This window comes from Sphaeramia orbicularis, chromosome 4 (assembly GCF_902148855.1).
Source record: "Sphaeramia orbicularis chromosome 4, fSphaOr1.1, whole genome shotgun sequence".
In the NCBI taxonomy this organism is placed as follows: domain Eukaryota; kingdom Metazoa; phylum Chordata; class Actinopteri; order Kurtiformes; family Apogonidae; genus Sphaeramia; species Sphaeramia orbicularis.
The window spans coordinates 49552451-49571350 of NC_043960.1; the positions used below are offsets into that span (position 1 = coordinate 49552451).

The 18900-nt window shown below is 40.8% G+C and overlaps 1 protein-coding gene and 2 long non-coding RNA genes across 3 annotated transcripts in view; 1 reads left to right on the forward strand and 2 right to left on the reverse strand.

Moving 5' to 3' along the window:
• The window catches only part of insrb (insulin receptor b), a 350554-nt gene that overhangs the window by 66309 nt on the left and 265345 nt on the right, over positions 1–18900 (forward strand). The window lies entirely within an intron of this gene.
• LOC115417921 (uncharacterized) overlaps positions 5859–18900 on the reverse strand; it is a 145611-nt gene continuing 132569 nt past the window's right edge. The window contains exon 4 of the long non-coding RNA XR_003935221.1: positions 5859–5986. This is a non-coding gene — a long non-coding RNA (uncharacterized LOC115417921). The remainder of the gene's footprint in view (positions 5987–18900) is intronic.
• LOC115417919 (uncharacterized) lies at positions 8167–10778 on the reverse strand. The gene is made up of 2 exons (XR_003935219.1): positions 10336–10778; positions 8167–8450 (listed from the first exon to the last, which is right to left on the reverse strand). It is a non-coding gene; the product is annotated as an uncharacterized LOC115417919 (long non-coding RNA).

Sequence of the window (18900 nt, forward strand, 5' to 3'; positions counted from 1 at the left end):
GCATTGTTTTGGTTTAGAATGTATCGGATCAGTAGGCAAAATCGATAATGGAATTGTAATCGTTAAATTCTTATCAATTCCCATCCCTATTCCTAACCCTAACATCCTAACCTGTAACCCTTGACCCCAACCACTGACTCCCTAACCTCTAACCCCTGACCCTTACCTCGTTCCTAACCCTAACCTCCTAACCTCTGACCCCTGGCCCTAATCCTAATCCTGATCCTGACCCTAATCCTATCCCTGTTCCTGACTCTAAACCCTAAACCCCAGACCCTTAACCCAGACCGTAACCCGGTTCCTAACCCTGACCCTAACCGTTTTTCCTCCTGACCCTAACCTTAACCCTGTTCCTAACCTGACGCCAGACCCCTAACCCTATTCCAAACTTTTACCCTAACCCTGTCCCTAACCCTGGACACCTAACTGCTGACCCCTAACCCCTTTCCTCCTGACCCTAACCTTAACCCTGCTCCTAACCCTAACTCCCCCATCCCTGACCCCAGACCCCTAACCCTAATCCTGTTCCTAACCTTTACCCTAACCCCAGACATCTAACCCCTGACCCCTAATCCAAAACCCACTCAGGCCGACCGACACTCACCTCACCAAGACAATGCACTGCACATTTGCAAACATGGGGAGATGAAAAGGAACGCCAGGTGTTTTTTGTATTACTCTTTCTGTGTGTGTGTGTGTATGTACCGTCTGTCTTGGTCTATATCTTCAGTCCAGTCTGCAGTTGGTTACCTTGCTCTTGTTTAATAGTCTTCTGTTGGTTCCTAAATGCATCGACTATGCTAGGAATGTTGCCCCCCACACCCCCAACACTGTTTTTGTTTGGAGGGAGCACTACCTGGTTTAGCTGTTTTGCAAGGCGTGTCCAGAATTTTTGGGATTTCTTTTTTTTTAAATGTGTGTAACCAGCTGTCCAATTATTTTCTAGACAAAGAACATGTCTGGAAATGAGAAAAATGCTGCATGGATATATATGATTGTGCATATTTGTCAGAAATTAAATGTTGCTTCTTCCAAGTGACAGAAAATGTGTATGTCAACCTTTGTGTCAGGTTTCATAAACTGCACAAGGAAGGACAAATGCAATGAGGAACAGGAGACTTTGTTGGACAGAAGAAGAATACAGATACAGTGATAGTAACCACATTATAATAACAACTTAAATGGTTTGAGCTTTTAAAACCACTTGTCCTTTGTATAGTGGATGCAACAGATGATGGTAGACAGGCCAACCGTTTGACAAGTTAAGGCTTAAAATATTGTTAAAGGTTTCTGTAAATTCTGATTTAATTGAACCGCTGTGTTTTTCTTTTTTTTTTTGTCTGAAAAGCACTCTGTCATTTCAAAGGTATAATGTTTGACTTTTCCACATTAAAATATCTAAAAGAAACTAGGCTTATATTCATATTTTGTGCACCTATTTACTTGCATTATGTTTAATGTTTCCAACAGTGGTTAAATCCATTGAAATCTAGGTTTTTGTGGTGTTTGGTTGCCTCTCAGTGGCTTCATATCCCTTTTTCTAACCCTAATGTTTATCAAACATGAATAAAAGTACAACATATTACCTTGTCTGCAAACATGTCTGCCTGTTCATGTTAGCTTTTTATCAGCTTTGATGATGGCTATGACTACCAAGATCCTTTGCTATTTCATGACATAATCTACATAATTTGTTATTGCTCTCACCAAGATGCAGATATAAACATACTCCCTGAGAACAGATGCATTTCCTGTGTGGCGTGCAAGAACCATTGGGCAATTAGTCAGGTATTCAAAGTGGGTGTGGCTAATGTGGAAATGTGGTGGACCCCCCCCATGAGTTTAGCACTTGAGTTTCTCATAAAGTGTGAAATGTTTTGGTCAGAACAAACTTTGTTCTTGTTTTTGCTATCTTGAGAAGCCTTAGGTTTTACCTCCAATCCACCTTCAGTGTTTCCTAGTGTTTTTCTGCAACTGTGATGGTGTAGCATCACCACTACTTTTTTATCTATTTCCCCCTGTGCTTGCATGTAATGCATCCTACTTTTTGAGATTCTAGGAACCACCAGTAAGCCTGCATGTTGAGAGCGTAGTGCCCTAGATGGATTGTATGGAACTAAAAGCTCTTTCAGATAAGTAGGTACCTGGCCATGAAGGGCTAGTTCAGAGGCCTAGTATTAGCTTTCAGCCCCAAATTCTACCAGTTGTGAGAGTCTGTAAAATGTTCTATTGGCTGCGATTTGTTGAGTTTCTGTGATTAAAAGAATTATTGAATATTCTAAGGGTTGAGTTTTTTCAAGTTTACTTGGTGATACTGCACTCATTGTTAACAACAAAAGCTCAGGGAGGTGGAGAGAATTAATTTCAAATACCGGTCTTACTTTTGAGATGGAAATGAGGAATACGAGTGGGTAGTAAGGCTGCAGTTGGTGGCTATTTCAACTGTCGATTAGTCAAAGACTACTGTGACTAGCAGGGCTCAAAATTAACTTTTTGACCTAGGAGCACTGTGCTCCTAACCCTAAAAAGTTAGGAGCACAGGCTAAAATCTAGGCGCACCACTATTATATAAAAAATTTGGAGAACAAGCAAAACTCTTGGCCATACCAAGTAATATTCCTATATGTATTTAAGCAATGTTAACAACCTAGAATAAAGTATTTGAATAGAGTATGAAAGAAAAAGCTTACATTGACACAGGTGCAAAACAATTGTCAATGTGTGGTATATACTTTAGTTGGTTCTTGGAGAAGAAAGACGAATCACACCATTATTTGCAACAACCAACTTTTGAGGAAGAAACTTTTGACGAATCATGTACACGTCTGGATACCGCTTGTTGTTTATTCATTAGCCCCTCGATTCGCTGGTTACGGTCAGCTGATCGTGTAGCAAGTTGATTCGCGCAACATGATCATCTGACTTGCAGGATACATTACGTCATGGGAAAATACTTGGAACAACGCCAGCGCTACTAACCGGGTTTGGCGGGAGATTGTTTCAAACGTCGGTGGAGTTATTTGATCCCTTTGTTTATGCCGCCTGCGCACGCGAGGGGGCGGGGACTAAATTTTCCGCTTCAGTCAGCGGGGCGTGGAGCTTGTTTATTTTCAGCTGACGAGTTACTTCTGCAGCCATTATTCTAGGCGCACGTATTAATTTTCGCTCATTTTTTTATTGGCGCACCGTGCGATCGTAATCTCAAAAACAGTCGCACTACCGAAATTCTCAGGCGCATGCGACCGTAATTCAGTCGCAGTCACGAGCCCTGGACTAGTCAAATAATCAGATTATGAACTGCAAAAAAACCCTAAAACAATTACGACTATGTTTAGACTAGACTCAGAACAGTAGCATGTTGTGGAGTACACGTCTGCTTTTTCTCTAAAAAGCTGTCCATGGCTCCTGTACTCTTCTTAACACTGCATAAATGTTATCATGAAATTGTCAGACAAAATGACATTATTCTTTAAACTGTCTTCCTTTAAACTGATCCTTCACACATGCACATACGGTAATAGACTTTCTGCTAGAATGGGAGCTAATTATGTTACAAGGTGCGTCTAAATCTTCCCTAAACATGTTTCCTCTGTAAATGTTCATTCATAACTGAAGTGGGGTACACACGATAATGTCACTACCGGCCCGTCGATGACTACAATTGTCGACTAATTTTGCCGTCAACGATTAGTTGAGCAGCCGTTGCAGCTTTAATGGATAGTAGATATTTAGTGTAGAGACAGATTTTATTTGCTGTCAGATACAGTGTCACTGCTTGTGACATGCGTACAAGCTACGCTCTGCTCTGTTGTGCAGTTATTTGTCCAAGGTCAAACCAGCCTTGGTGGAATAAGAACATAGTGAGTCACTGTTTTTCAAAACAAGTGACAGTGACCCAGTGGCGTTCCTGCCCCCTCTCACTTCTTTTTCTTGTTCTTGGTCTCTTCCTCATTCTTGATGTGTTTCTAAGCTGCCTCTTTGTCTCCCCCTGCCTGTACCTACTCTGCTCCACTTCTCTACTTTGCCAACACCAGAAGGTAGAGTTAGAGGTGAGCCAAAGTATGTACCAGTGTGATCTAATGTAGGCCTTTGTCTTCTGTTGGCCATCCATCTGACGGTGCAAGGCCTGCTGTTGCTCTTTTCTACCTGCTTAATTCTGCCTCAGCCTGGCCTGGTGCCACCACTGTAATGGGACCTTCAACCTGATCTGACATCCTCAGTGGACGTACAGTACAGGTCAGACACGGTGCACATATTTGTTACACTATTACTCACTATTAAAAGGCTTTTTGCTTGTCAAATTCATTCACACACTGTGCTTGACGTCTCTCCTTTTTCCCCTTGCCTTCGCTTTTTCTGTCCTCAACTCTCTTTGTTTTGGAGGTACAAGTTGGTACATGTTAATCAAAATGCCTCTCATGCAATTTCTCAGCATCATTTTTCACTGTAGAGGCCACAGCTTGGCAGCAGGCACACAGGGAGCTGGCTTTACATCTCAGGACTTTCCATGGCTATATTAATAAACAAATGCATTTTTCCACCGGCAGTCCACTTGGCACAGTGGCCACATGTTCTTTCTCCTGGGGTTTTGTTAGGCAACCGAGCTGTTGACAAATCCATAATGAGAAGATCACCTCATCAGGGGCACCGTATGTCTAAGCTGACAGAGCGAGGACACTTCTCACAGCCTGGAGTTAGCTTCCACCTGGTTTTATGCTAGATAGGTCTGGTTTCACACTAAGCTAACATGCAGCTGCCCTCTGCTTTGGTGAAGTCTGAGGCCAGCCGGTCCTCAGGTTGTTCCCCAAAGACCCCCACCCCCCGCCTTCTAAAATTGCCAGTGTGATCCACTTTCTCACTACCAGCCAGGACTGCACTAGCCAACCAGCTACTGTTAGTTGATGCATATTAAATTCTCTGCAGGGACCACAAATCTAAAAATAAGAGAAGTATCTGTTTGAAATTAAAGCTCCACTATAACGAAAGCTGCAGCTGTGGGTGCTGACTGTATAGGGGAGATGTTATTTTACTATGACCTCAGTTGCACTCCACTGTCGCCACTCTCACTCATATTCACATTCACGGAAGTGAGACCTTTCCAAACGTACATGTCATGTACACAAACCACATATTTACATGTGCTTAGAATGAATGGGAGTCAATGGGCAATGCCCAGTCAGGTATAGTCATGTGAATGTAAGTGTACGGCACGAGACACTGGACCCCACGGTGACGTGGGGGACCTCGAGACCTTTCAAATAAAGCTGTGGTTGCCATGGAAACGGCTACATTGTTCTTGCTCAGATTATTATTTATTTTTAAATCTTTTTTGGTTTTTTTTCTCCTACCCTTTAGCTCAAAGTGAACCCCCTAAACATTTACGAAAACTCACCAAATTTTGCTCAAAATTCAAAAGTGCTTAAAATTTAATTTACATATTGATTTTGTAGATGTCGGTAAAGAAATCTTGTGACAGCACCCCCTTGAAAAGTGGAAATACATTATGCCAATGGGACCCTATCCGACATAAAGTATGTTGTACAGCCACGAAAATCGATACACAGATTCATTGTCAGGAGACAAACAAAAAATATTAAAATGGCCACGCCCCTAAACAAACCGCAAGTCCACCATGTTGGATTGAAAATTGGACATACGATCACCGATTTGACTCAAATTTGAATCCGAGGGCCTTTCAATGCCTCTTGCGGCTTTAATTAGGCCCGAGCTGAGTAATGCTGGTGCAGGGCCTATTGAGTCTGCAGTGGGCGCATGGGGACAAAATCACCAGTGACGCGGTCGCCTTTCGCCAGCCGCCACTTTCATTCATATTCACATTCATGACAGTGAGACCTTTCCGAACATGTACATGTCATGTACACAAACCGCATATTTACATCTGCTTGGAATGAATGGGAGTCAATGGGTCACGTCCAGTCGGGGTCAGTCACGTGAGTGCAAGTGCACGGCATGTGACATTGGACCCCTTGAGAGTTTTCAAATAAAGCCAAATATGTGGTTGCCATGAAAATAGATACATTGTTCTTGCTCAGATAATTTTTTTTTTTATTGTTAGCTTACTGGCTGATTGGCTGTAAGCTGTTGTCGTTATGCGGCCTGCGGTGTCATCGCCTGTTGTCGTCGTCTGTCATCATCTGTCGTCGTCTGTCTTCGTCGTCTGTCGTCGTCGTCTCTCGTCCGTTACAAAAATTTTAATTGTCTTCTTCTCCGAAACCACAATTCCGATTGACTTCAAACTTGGTATACAGCTTCTTTGTGATGACGTCAACAGAAATTAGTGAAATTATTTGCATCTGGATCTGATTCTGGATTTGGTGCGACTTTGAAAAATTTCCCCATTATGAGAGATAGGAAGTGGATCGATGCAATAACTCAGTAAATATAAATTATATCAAGTGTAAATTTCTACAGTACAGCCCTGATGGGGGAGATGACCAAAACATAATGGCCACATGCTGATCAGGATCTTCTTCTGGATCTGGGAACTTATGGAAAATTTAACATGGGCTCTTATGGGGAAAAAATTTCAATCGCCTTCTTCTCCGAAACAACAGTTCTGATTGACTTCAAACTTGGTATACAGCTTCTTTATGATGATGTCAACACAAGGTATTGAAATTATTTTGATCCGGATCTGATTCTGGATTTGGTGTGACTTTTAAAAATTTTCCCATTATAAGAGATAGGAAGTGGATTGATACAATAAATCAGTAAGTATCAATGATATCAAATTGGAATTTGAATTTTTTACAGATCTGATTGGAGTATGACCAAAACATGGGCTATTTCTGTAATATAATAAATGCACATAACTGAGTGATAATAAATGGCATTTCAATACATTTCCCGATGCTTTTAATTTGGTTGGTATGCTACAGGGCCATTGGTCGTATTTTTATCATTTATTTTTTCTTTCTTCTGTGCTTTGAGCTCAAATTTGACCCCCTGAACATTTTACGAAAACTCACCAAAATTCATAAGTGGGAGAAATTTAATTTACATATAGAAAAGGAGACAAACAAAAAATATTATTATGGCCACGCCCCGAAAGCAAACCACAAGTCCGCCATGTTGGATTAAAATTTCCAAAATGCTGAGTCAGCGTTTTCACTGATATTGAATTTTAACTATCTCCTCCTTGGGTGTTTGGCTGAATGAGCTCAAAATCAGTGTAGAGTATCTAGAGAAATGGGGTGTCAAAACTTAGCCAAATTTTGGGATCGGTGTCACCGTTTTTGTGCAGCAAGGTTGCAGACTTTGCAAAGTTTTTTCAAAAATTTACCATTAAAAAAATTGTTTCAGCTTGGACATACGAACATCGATTTGGCTCAAATTTGAATCAGACATCTATCTCCCAGGCCTACACCCATTTATCGAAAGAAATTGAAATTCTGCACTATAGCGCTCCCTACAAGGTTATTTTTATGCAAATTGTTTCAGCCCGGACATACAAACACCAATTTGGCTCAAATTTGACTCAGACGTCTATCTCCCAGGTGTACACCCATTCATCAGAAAAAATTGAAATTTGGCGCTGTCGTGCCCCCCACAGCATTACCTTTACAAAAATTGCTTCAGTTCGGACATACACAGTAAAATCAGCATACCCAAATTAACACTGTCAGAGTTGATTTCAACACTTTTAAAGTGTCTATATGGGTCCACACCAGAGAGTGTTAATTTTACACTTTTTGGAGAGTTAGTACCTTTACACTAATGAAGTGTTATTTTTGACTCTTTTTGGAGTTAAAATTTAACACTTCTTAACACCAATCAGTGTTAGTTTTTCTTAACACTTTCATGTAGTGTTAGAAGTTAACTCTCTCAAGGACCATTTGTTAACTACACAAGTGTTAATCCCGTAACACTCGAAAAGTGTAAATTACCTGGAAATTTAAGTTTGCTAAAATAAAAAGGTCGTGTTTAGTTTTTTTAAAACCTTTATTTTAAAACTTGCACCACACATTTAAATAACATTAAAACATGTAACAGTAAGGCACAATGTATGTCCTCTCACTCTCATCAGAGTATTGCTTATCAAAGGGTCTGAAGTAAGTTAGCTGGTCAATGGAAATCACAGCATGATCATTATTTTGCTCCTCTATACAGTATGCATTAAAATGTTCATCAAAGTACAGTGTATCAACAGTACAGCCTATTATGAAAGCACGCTGCTCATGTATTATGATATTACAGATTTTCTTGAATACAGGCAAGTCATGGGATGTTCCAGTGCATATAAACAAATCAATCTGGTACTCTGTGCCGTAATTTCTGACCCAACTTGTAGTTGAGACATTTGAGCATGGATCTAAATGTAATGTTTGACAGAGTAATTTTCCACCTTCCAAGATATCAATGCTATTTATTTTTAAAGGACCAATCTCAAACCGCTTAAAATAATTTTCATAGTAAAATGCCAGTTGACGCTGGTGTTGCTTTACTAAAGATTTTGCAAGGTTTTCAAAATTTTTCACAGACTTTTTTAAAAAATTGTGTTTTGCTTCAAATCGCATACACCACATATGTATAAGAGGGCCAATCTTTTTAATACACTTTGGATAATGAATCATTAAGGGGTGTTTGGGAATCAATGTCTTATCAGGATACAAGGTTTTGAACATGTTATGGTGGTCACAGATCAAATGTTTTAGGTAACATATCATGCCATCAGTAAGGATAGGGGAAACAACTATGTTAACAATTTGTACCAAAAGGAGCACCAAGTTCCAGTGATCATTGTCTCTTTCAACCATATCACCAAAGATAAGTGGGATATTGCAGATAATACACCAGGACTGAATGGCGTTTATACCTAAGTGCTTGCTGTTGTCGTCTATTTTTAAGCCACTTGGTTTGTTTTTTGTTCCATGTGACCATAGTTAAAACTCTGTATCCTGTTTGACAATGTGTTTATAGAGATGTAACCATTTTTAATCAGGTACTGAAAAAACAGTTTAAGCTCATACTGTACGATGCCCTCCAACAAATCATGCATTATATCAACTGCAAAATTATCAGTACTATGAAAATACTGTAATGAATTGAGAACACAAGGTTTTTTAACACCATAAACAGCAGGGAGAGCAGGATCTTCACTTAGTGCATTACAATGTTCAACATGAAGCTCTCTGGAACGCAGAGTAAGTCCAGGATTATCCTCAGTAAAAACAGACTGAATTTCTTCTTTACTGGTCAGACAGAACCTACAACAGTATGTTGCACTGAAAGATTCGACAAAACCTAACAAGCCATTTAGAGCAAGATTATCTCCTGTGACTTGAAATACAGAGCCAGACAACGTTTCATCAATAAATGGAAGTTGGATTCCTTTTGTCTCTAAAATTTTCAAATCATCAATTAGAGGTTTTAATATTTCTTCAAAACCATATGTCTTTAAGTCTTGTGTGTAGAAAAGAGCTGCAAGATGTACGTTCATTAACACAGAGTTCACCTTGGGTGGGAGGTTTTTTAACATAAAATAAACACAGCCAAGTTTTTGGATCCCCTTAGAGCCTAACGGGTTAGCTGTTTCAAAATCATCATAATAAAGTAAAATCTGTAGAGCATGCCTCTGTTGAGAGAAAAGAGGATGGTTTTGGAAATATAACCCATCATCAATGTCTTTGTATGTCCCCTTTTTACATTGTTTCTCTTGTAAAAAGCACTCTCTTATCTCACTGTTTTTGAAAATGGATTTCAGTGTAGCTAAAATGGGTACATACATGTACTTGTCCGTTACAGGAACCTGACTATATACACCTGTAGTTCTATCTCTACGTGTATCCATTCTTACACCAAGGACAAATTCCTTAGGCTCAACTATTTCCCATTTTTCATCATAATATTTTTGTCTCTTCGTCTCTGTGTTAAATGTTGAAAAAGGATTATCTAATTGATTTAAATTGTGCTCTATTTTCTTATAAATTTCTGACTCCTTAGTTTCAGAAGAAAATGTCTGCAGAACTGCTTCTCGTGCTTGACTTTGAACATCACTAATAACTTCCTCCATTGAACAAACTATTGTTTGGATAGAACTTTGAGAAATGCCAGAGGTTTGTAAATGTGACACAATTGAACTGCACATACTTTCAAGTGAGTTCTGTGTGACAACAGGGGGAACCTGTAACATGGATGCAGCAGAAGTTGTTGGCTGATCACTTGAATATTCAAGCTCAAAATGTCTTTGTCGGGCTACTTCCTGGTTAACATCAACCAGTTCATCATTGTATTTATGAACAGTGTTAAGGTGCTTTCTGAACCCATTGTAAGTACAAAAAGATGAAGTACATCCTTGCTCTCCACATTTCAAACGCAGGTTTTTAGCTGGATATAATCCATGCTGAAATTTTAAGTGTTGACAAAGAACTGAACAACTTTTGTGGTGCATTTTACAAACAAAACATGTGAACATACTCAGTTTTTTTTTAACTGTGCTCTGACCTTTGTGAACTGGTGCCATTTTAATGGTCTTGCAGTAGTCTTGCTCTCAGTTCCTTGACTCGTGGGGTTTCCTTTGTGTTTCCAACATCGATGTTGTACATCGTTGTTTGGATGAAAGTGTAGAACGCAGAAAGCCCTTCATCATAGGAGAGACTGAAGACGAAGTGAGCTTTTAATAGCTCATCAAAAGCAGCCACCGTTGTCTCAGCGTTGCATGGGATAGTTTTCTGGTCCAAAACAATGAAGAACCTTTGGATTTTCTTCCTTTGCTCTCCGATGCAGAGGAGGAAAGGCTGTCTTGCATCAACTTACTATCCAGGAATGTAGTGAGGCTGGCTCCTTCCTGTAGTTTGAATGACACATTTTGCACATACTAAGCATAACATACTAGATAAGCAGCAAGAGTTTTTCTTACAGTCCTATATCAACCTGCAAGTCACACTTCTCACATACAATTGCAGCACACAAAAATCTACAATACTGCAGAAAGACTTCCCACACATTTAACCAATGAATTTTCAGAACTTATCCATAAATATTCCAATATTTATCCCATTTCCATGACTTTTTGTACTGTAGTTTCAGCCTATATAGCGACCTCAGGGTGCAATAATGTGGCTCACTCCAGGAGGAGAAAAGGATGAGGACAGAGGGGGCAGGGGAGGAAGAGGATGAGGAAAGGAGGAGGAAATAAACTGCTAAAACCACTGTATATTCAAAGCTTTTCCAAAAAATTGTTAATTCCAAACCATTTCCAGGCCTGGAAAGGTGATTTTTCTAATTTCATAAGTTTTGTTGTAATTTCTTGACTGTGGGAACCCCGGTGAAGTACAAAAAGGTGATGGCACATACCTTGACAAATCTAACAACATGGTTGGCTGCCTGTGCTGAGCTCATCTTGGGTGTTTTTTTTCTGGCCTCTTGATGTAGGGGGCAGGAGATGCAACAGCAACAGGAGAGCAGATATATCACTATCCCAGCCTTGGAGACAAATTTTTGAGACAAACAACAACATAAGTATTAGAAAACATTATTTCTCGCTCACTACAGGAGCCATTTAACTAAAAACAACAGATCTATGATAACGAACCCCTTTAACTGAGTTGAAATTAGTATGTTTTCGTTGAATAACACAATTTCAGCCATTATTCTTTATTATCAAAATGACATTAGGAATTAATTAATGTATGTTAGAACTGTTAATTTAGTTTTGGTTCACTGTTTCATATTGGGCTTACTGAAATTGACAACAGGTAGTATTTTGGATACAAAAAAAACTTAATATTTACCATAGTCATTCTCAGCATCAGGGTCAAAAGCTGCCCGCAGCTCCTCAACATAAGGACTTGAGGGAAGACTCTGGCATTCTGTGATGACTTTGGGCTTGAAATATGAAGGCCACTTTGAAAGAAACTTTCCAGACACCTGGTTCGCAAACATCATGGAAAAATCCTGGTCAATCTTTAAACAGAGGCACAATGTCCATATACAGGTTAGAAAGGATTTAGAAAGAGTCAGTTTTCAAATAATTTCTAATACTCTCTACATATTCTTACCAGTCCAGGTATGTCGAGGAAACGAGGGAAGACATCCAAGATTGAAGCTGTTGCATCCTGGTCATGGACCAGCTTCTGCCTGTACTCAAAGGTGGCTCTCATCTTCGCTTTAACCACAGATTTATCTGTTGAGTGTCTCATTAGTGAGAGGGCCTCCCTGCACTCCTCACCAAGCAGCTGTTCACCGGTTAACAGAGATTCTCGTTGGGTTGTTGGGCTGTCCTGGAAACTGGGCCTAGAATGCCCACAGAAGCCATCATGGGTGTTGCGTTGGACTGTCTTGAGTCGCCAGGCAAGATAGCCAGTATTGGCCTCAGGATCATAGTAGTGTTCCTGCAAAGGCATGCATACAAACATCACAAATGTAAAGAACGGATATACAATATAGCATATTTTACAGATAGTTTATAACTCTTTTGGCTGACTGCATATACTGATTCTGATATTGTGTGCATTTTTTAAACCTGATGTCAGAGATCAAATCTCTCCAATAGTGGAGTTAATACATTATTATTCCTGCTCTTATAATGATGGCCCGTTGACAAATGCAGACATAAATAGCAGGCTTTTCAAAATGTAAACAGTCACTGGGTAATGTAAGGAAATTACTTCAACTTAGGTTATGGTCATGACATCAAGCATTTAGTTGACCTTTGGGACATAATTTTATTGACCTATCATTTTGGCAGAAATGATGATTTTGGGCTGATGTCGATGTTTAATTTTAAAGCCATTATCAGCTGATATCAAAGTTGTTTCAATGATATTGTGCATTCCTAATATGAAGCAGAAATATGGTCTGATGACATAGGTACTACAACACATTTTTAGACTTAAAGACACTTTAATACTTACATATCCATATTTTGAGAAAGGATCTTGCAGATATGGAAAAAGGGTCACAATTCCCAGTGCATAACTGGCCCGCACATTCGTTGGTGGAATCCTCCTTTTGAAATAAAATATTAATTATATTTGTGTCCAGTCATGTTTTCCTTTGTCATTTTTTTAAAAAGTGATTTCTTACCCATATGATTGTGTCATTTCTGCAACCACAATGTTGACCATCTGTTTGCGTGTTGCATCTGAGAGTGTTTTAGTTTTGTCATACTCTTTGAAGATTTCTTCACCCTATGGATTAGAGCTCAGAATAGTTTGAACCGTCTGCAAAGACATTTATTTTTAAAACCATTAGCTTCATGCTTCAAATTAAAATTTTGTTTTCACATAACTTTTTATTAAATTTGGTAACTTAACTTATTACATTTTATGGGTATGAGCTGCATGACAATAGTTCCAGCGCTGTTTATCTAATACTAATCTTATAATCTAATACATTTTAGATGGTTTCAAGGTTTACCTGTTTTGCTTCATCGCGATCCAGCTCCCTTAGGGCCCTCTTGTTGTTCTTTGGGGTTGAGAGGATAATCGTAGAATCCGATGAAATAGAAGAAGCTGGCGATGCTGCTGAAAAGTCTGACAGCGAAGCTGGTGATGCTGGGGGGATTGGCACTGATGCTGGAGTTCCTGATGGATCTGGCAATACAGATGACTGATTCAGATTCAACCAAAGTAACATCAATACCTGAAAATTGGTCCACAAAAGAATAGATTAAAATACTGTATATTATTTATTTGTTTGTTTGTGGAGAAAAATCATGACAATATAAACCTTACTTGTTACTGGGTACTGGCGGTGTCCAACCTTGAAGTTTCGCACCCCTGACTTGATCAGCTCATCAAATATGTCTGCATCAACCTCAGTGTCTGATGTATCAGTCAAGCTGAGCACACCATCAGTCAGTTTGAGCCTGCAGACTAAATTTGTCACTTACTGGGAAAAATACAAAAAAATAAATTACATTAAGCTACATTATCAACCATGTCATTTAGACTTACAAATTGACCCCCCTTCTCCCAGCTGGCAAATCTGGTGCACCATATACAGTAGACATACTGTACAAACAATAACATTTTTTAAACAAAACTAATAAAATATTCTCTAAAAGGCCAAGAGGGCATTTTTGGTTTGAAACATGTGGAGACAACCTTCCTGGAGAAACTGCAGGAAATCAAAGTTTTCATCAGTTGTGGGAACTCTGATGTATTTTTGGACTCCTCCACATTCCACCTTGGCCAGCATTTTCTGTATAAATTTAGTGAAGTAAAGAAAGCATAGCTTTGTGTACAATTTATATGACCCACTGTTATTAAAATGAAAAGTCAATGCAAGCCAATATCACATAAGTGCTGTAATAAAAGTATCTTACCACAAGAAATGCTGGAAGACATTAATGCACTTTTCAAAGACCTCAGACATGGAAAAAGATTTAATGTTAGTTATGTCATTGAGGTGCCCTAACAATTTGAGATGTCATCCAAAATAAACTCAACAAAACTGTATGTGAGACAAAACAGATGATAGATGAAAATCACATCAAACTTAATACACTTTAAAGAACATTGTTGCTCAGACGCTGAACAATAAATGCTGTAAAATAAGTACTGTAAGCTTTACCTGAATATTAAGCAAGAGACCACTTTAACGATGTGTGGGAAATTAATTGTCACCTCAATCTTTTTAACATTAATCTGCAGCCGCAATATTTTGGCCCACTAAAAAGACAACATGCTCTACTGCTGCGGTTAGCAGGAGAGAAACAACCTGCAACTGTCTATCGATGCAACAAGCAATTAGCAATTAGAAAGCTAGTCATTCCTGAAGGACTCAAGTCATCAAAAAATGCATTTCACAGTCATACCTTTTACGGACAAAAGTTATATTCTGACCAGAAAGCTTCACCAAGACCTGTGTCATTTTCGTAAAATAAAATGAATGCAGAAATAAGTAACTTACAGTTCGGAGGAAGGTTTAAAACACTGAGTTTCAGCTAATATCCAGGGCTAGCTAGCAGCAATTAAACTAGCGTTGGCTCCTTCGTAGCACGCCATCTAGCAACTCCACCGCTAAATGTATCACACTTTTTGACTCATCTCACTCAGTCAAAACGTCAAGCCATACTTTGACTATTTAATGCTGTCATTTTTTCAGTCACAGTGAAATTAGGTATGCATGCTAACCACTAGCTCCTTCAACAGTAAGGTTGGCGGGTATCAGCGTGGTGATATCAGTTCAAAGTTACAGTGGCTCACCACTGCAAAACGACCAGGTGCCAGAGGAGAAATACCAATATAAAATATAATATTAACAGAGAGTAATTCTTTTACTTACCGAACAATTTTAATGTAGAAAAGCAGGTCAGAGGCGCGTTGATATTTGCAGCGGTCACTTGAGAGCTTTCAGGCGGACTCTTCAGCAGACAAGGTGTAAGTTCAGTGGGGACGGGGTGACATTAACACTTAGAGTGTAAATGCTAGGTTCAGAGTTCAAAGTAAGAAGTTCAGAGTTAATATTTATACTGTTACACTTTCAGATTTGATTTAGTGACACTTCATTTTTACACTCGGTTTTGACAACAACTATTTATGAACTGAGAGTTAAATATAATGACTTTGACTCTATCCAGAGTATAATTAACTCTGCTTTTACTCAAATGTCACTAACACCAATATTTTAACACTTCTCAATTTGCTGTGTACAAACACCAGTTTGGCTCCAATTTGAATCAGTTGTCAATCTGCCAGGCCTTTTTTTTTTTTTTTCATCATGGCGGCGCGCAGGAGTGCAGCAGCCAGACAACTCTCGCAGTGGTTTTCCTGTTTTCTACTCTGGCAGCATGTTTTTCCTTGAGTACTGAGAAGTACAGTAGGGAGGAAATACTCGGGATTGGAATGTGCTATGGTGAATCGGACTCCAATCGGAGTTTTAACCATAACATCCCACCGGAGATTGCACGACCACCACACAGTCTGTGGATGACTGTACCTGTAGGAAAACAAAGGAGGTGGCGGCGCAGGAAGAGGGGATGCTGTGCCGGTATACATGCCCGGCTACGGAAGGACCCGTACAGACCAGCGTTACCCAGCATTTTCCTCACGAACGCCAGGTCACTAAATAACAAGATTGATGAGCTATCGGTCACCATAGAGACACATAAAACTGTGCGGGATAGCTGCATCATGATCGTAACGGAGACCTGGCTTCACCCGGAAGTAGCTGATTAAGCTATTATGCTAGCAGGACGCACAGCACACCGAGCCGACCGGACGAGCGACTCGGGAAAAAGCAGAGGAGGAGGACTGGTCATCTACTCCAACAACAGGTGGTGTACAAACGCTACAGTGACTGAAACACACTGTTCCCCTGATGTGGAGTTTATAACACTCAGATGCCGTCCGTTCTATCTGGCCCGAGAGCGAACGGTTGTCATGGTAACGGCTGTGTATATACCACCGAGTGCTAATGCTAACGTTGCACTAAAGACCCTGCTAGCAGCCGTTAGCAAACAACAGTCTGCCTACCCGGATGGTATTTTCATTGTGGCCGGAGACTTTAATCAGGCTGACTTAAGATCTGTGCTCCCTAAGTTTTACCAGCATGTTACATGTGCAACCAGAGGTCATAACATGCTGGATAAAGTTTACAGCAACATCAAGGAAGCATACAAAGCCACCCCCCTCCCCCACCTTGGACAATCGGGTCATCTGTCCCTGTTTCTCACCCCAGTGTACAGACCTCTCATACAAAGAACAATGCCTGAGGTGAGATCCATACGGATTTGGGCCGAAGATGCCATCCCACAACTCCAGGACTGCTTCCACACAACAGACTGGGACATTTTTGCACAAGAAGACCTCACAGACTATACATCCACCGTCCTGTTTTATATTAAAACGTGCATGGATAATGTCACAGTGGAAAAGAAGATCAGACATTACCCAAATACAAAACGGTGGATGAACAATGAGGTCAAACAGCTGCTAAAGGATCGGGACTCTGCTTTCAGGTCTGGAAATGTAGAACTGTACAGCACAGCCAGATCCAACCTGAAAAAGGGCATTAAGCGGGCGAAGGCAGCGTACGGGAAGAAGATCGAGGAGCACTTCACGGAGGGGAACCCCCGGCGTGTCTGGCAGGGCATCCGTGACCTCGTGAACATAAACGGCTCAAATGCTACCACCACCAAGACCAGCACAAACCTAGCAGAGGAGCTAAATCAGTTCTTTGCTAGGTTTGAAGTTAACGAGGAGGAGAGTGCCCCTGTACAACTACCTGCTAACAACCTGGCCCTCACTGTGAGCACGGAGGAGGTCAGGAAGGTGCTCCGGAGTGTGAACCCGTCGAAGGCTGCTGGTCCCGACGGTATCCAGGGGAGGGTACTGAGGGGCTGTGCAGTCCAGCTGGCAGAGGTTTTCACTACCATTTTTAACCTCTCACTGGCTGCCTGCACAGTCCCTAGCTGTCTAAAATCTGCCACTATTGTACCCATCCCCAAGAAACAGTCGGTCAGCAGTCTGGATGATTACAGACCTGTGGCTCTTACTTCAATTGTGATGAAGTGCTTTGAAAGACTGGTGCTACGGCACATCAAATCTTTGTTGCCTCCCAGCCTTGATAAGCACCAATTTGCATATAGAGCCAACAGGTCCACAGGTGATGCCATTAACACAGCCCTTCACACAGTGTGTAAACATCTGGAACAATCTGGCACTTATGCAAGGATGTTGTTTGTGGACTTCAGTTCTGCTTTTAATACACTCCTTCCAAGCAGACTGTTGTCCACACTGCGCAGTCTGGGTATTGGTGAGCACACCTGCAGATGGATTGGTGATTTTCTTACCAACCGTCTGCAGTCAGTCAGGATGGGGCCTCATCACTCTTCTGTCCTGACAGTGAGTACTGGGGCCCCCCAGGGCTGTGTGCTCAGCCCCATGCTGTACACTTTGTACACCCATGACTGCGCACCAATCCACAACAGCAACATCCTTGTCAAATTTGCAGATGACACTACTGTGGTGGGGCTGATCCACAACAATGATGAAACGGCCTACAGAGAGGAGGTCCTGAACCTCACTACCTGGTGTTCCCTTAATAATCTAGCACTCAACTCCTCGAAAACAAAGGAGTTGGTGCTGGACTTCAGGAGGAAGAGGGAGGATCCCCCTCCCCTTCTGATCCGAGGGGACACCGTGGAGAGGGTCAGTGACTTCAGATTCCTGGGTACATACATTTCTCAGGACCTCACATGGGGCAGAAACACCAGTGCCCTTGTGAAAAAAGCACGGCAGCGCCTGTACTTTTTAAGGTCACTGAGTAAGGTGAACCTGTCCCAGGAACTGCTGCTGTCCTTCTATAGATGTTCTGTGGAGAGCATCCTTACCAACAACATCTTAGTGTGGTATGGGAGCAGCTCTCAGGCTGACAAGAAGGCTCTGGAAAGAGTCAGGAAGTCAGCCCAGAGCATCATAGGAGTCCAGCTGTCCTCTCTGTCAGACATCTATAACAGCAGGTGTCTGCGCAGGGCCAGAAGCATCACCCTCGACAGTTCACATCCTGGACACAGCCTGTTCTCACTGTTGCCCTCAGGGAGGAGGTACAGGTCCATCCAGGCCCGCACCTCCAGATTTAGCAGCACATTTTATCCAAGTGCAATACGGGTGCTGAACACACTGCAATGACAATACCTCACACAGGACCTATACTTAACATAAGTCATAGTGTTCAGCCAGGGTCAAAGTGCAATATATACTTAGCTCTACTGTTTCCTTTTTGTTTTGTTTTTTCTCGGTTGGTGACATGTCTGTTTTTATACTGTATATATATTTACACTTCCTTTCTTCTTTAAACTTTTGCACGACGCATCACCAGAGAGTTGTCACTTACAATTTCGTTGTACATATGTATAATGACAATAAAGGCATTCTATTCTATTCTATTCTATTCTATTCTACACCCATTTATCGAAAGAAATCGCCATTT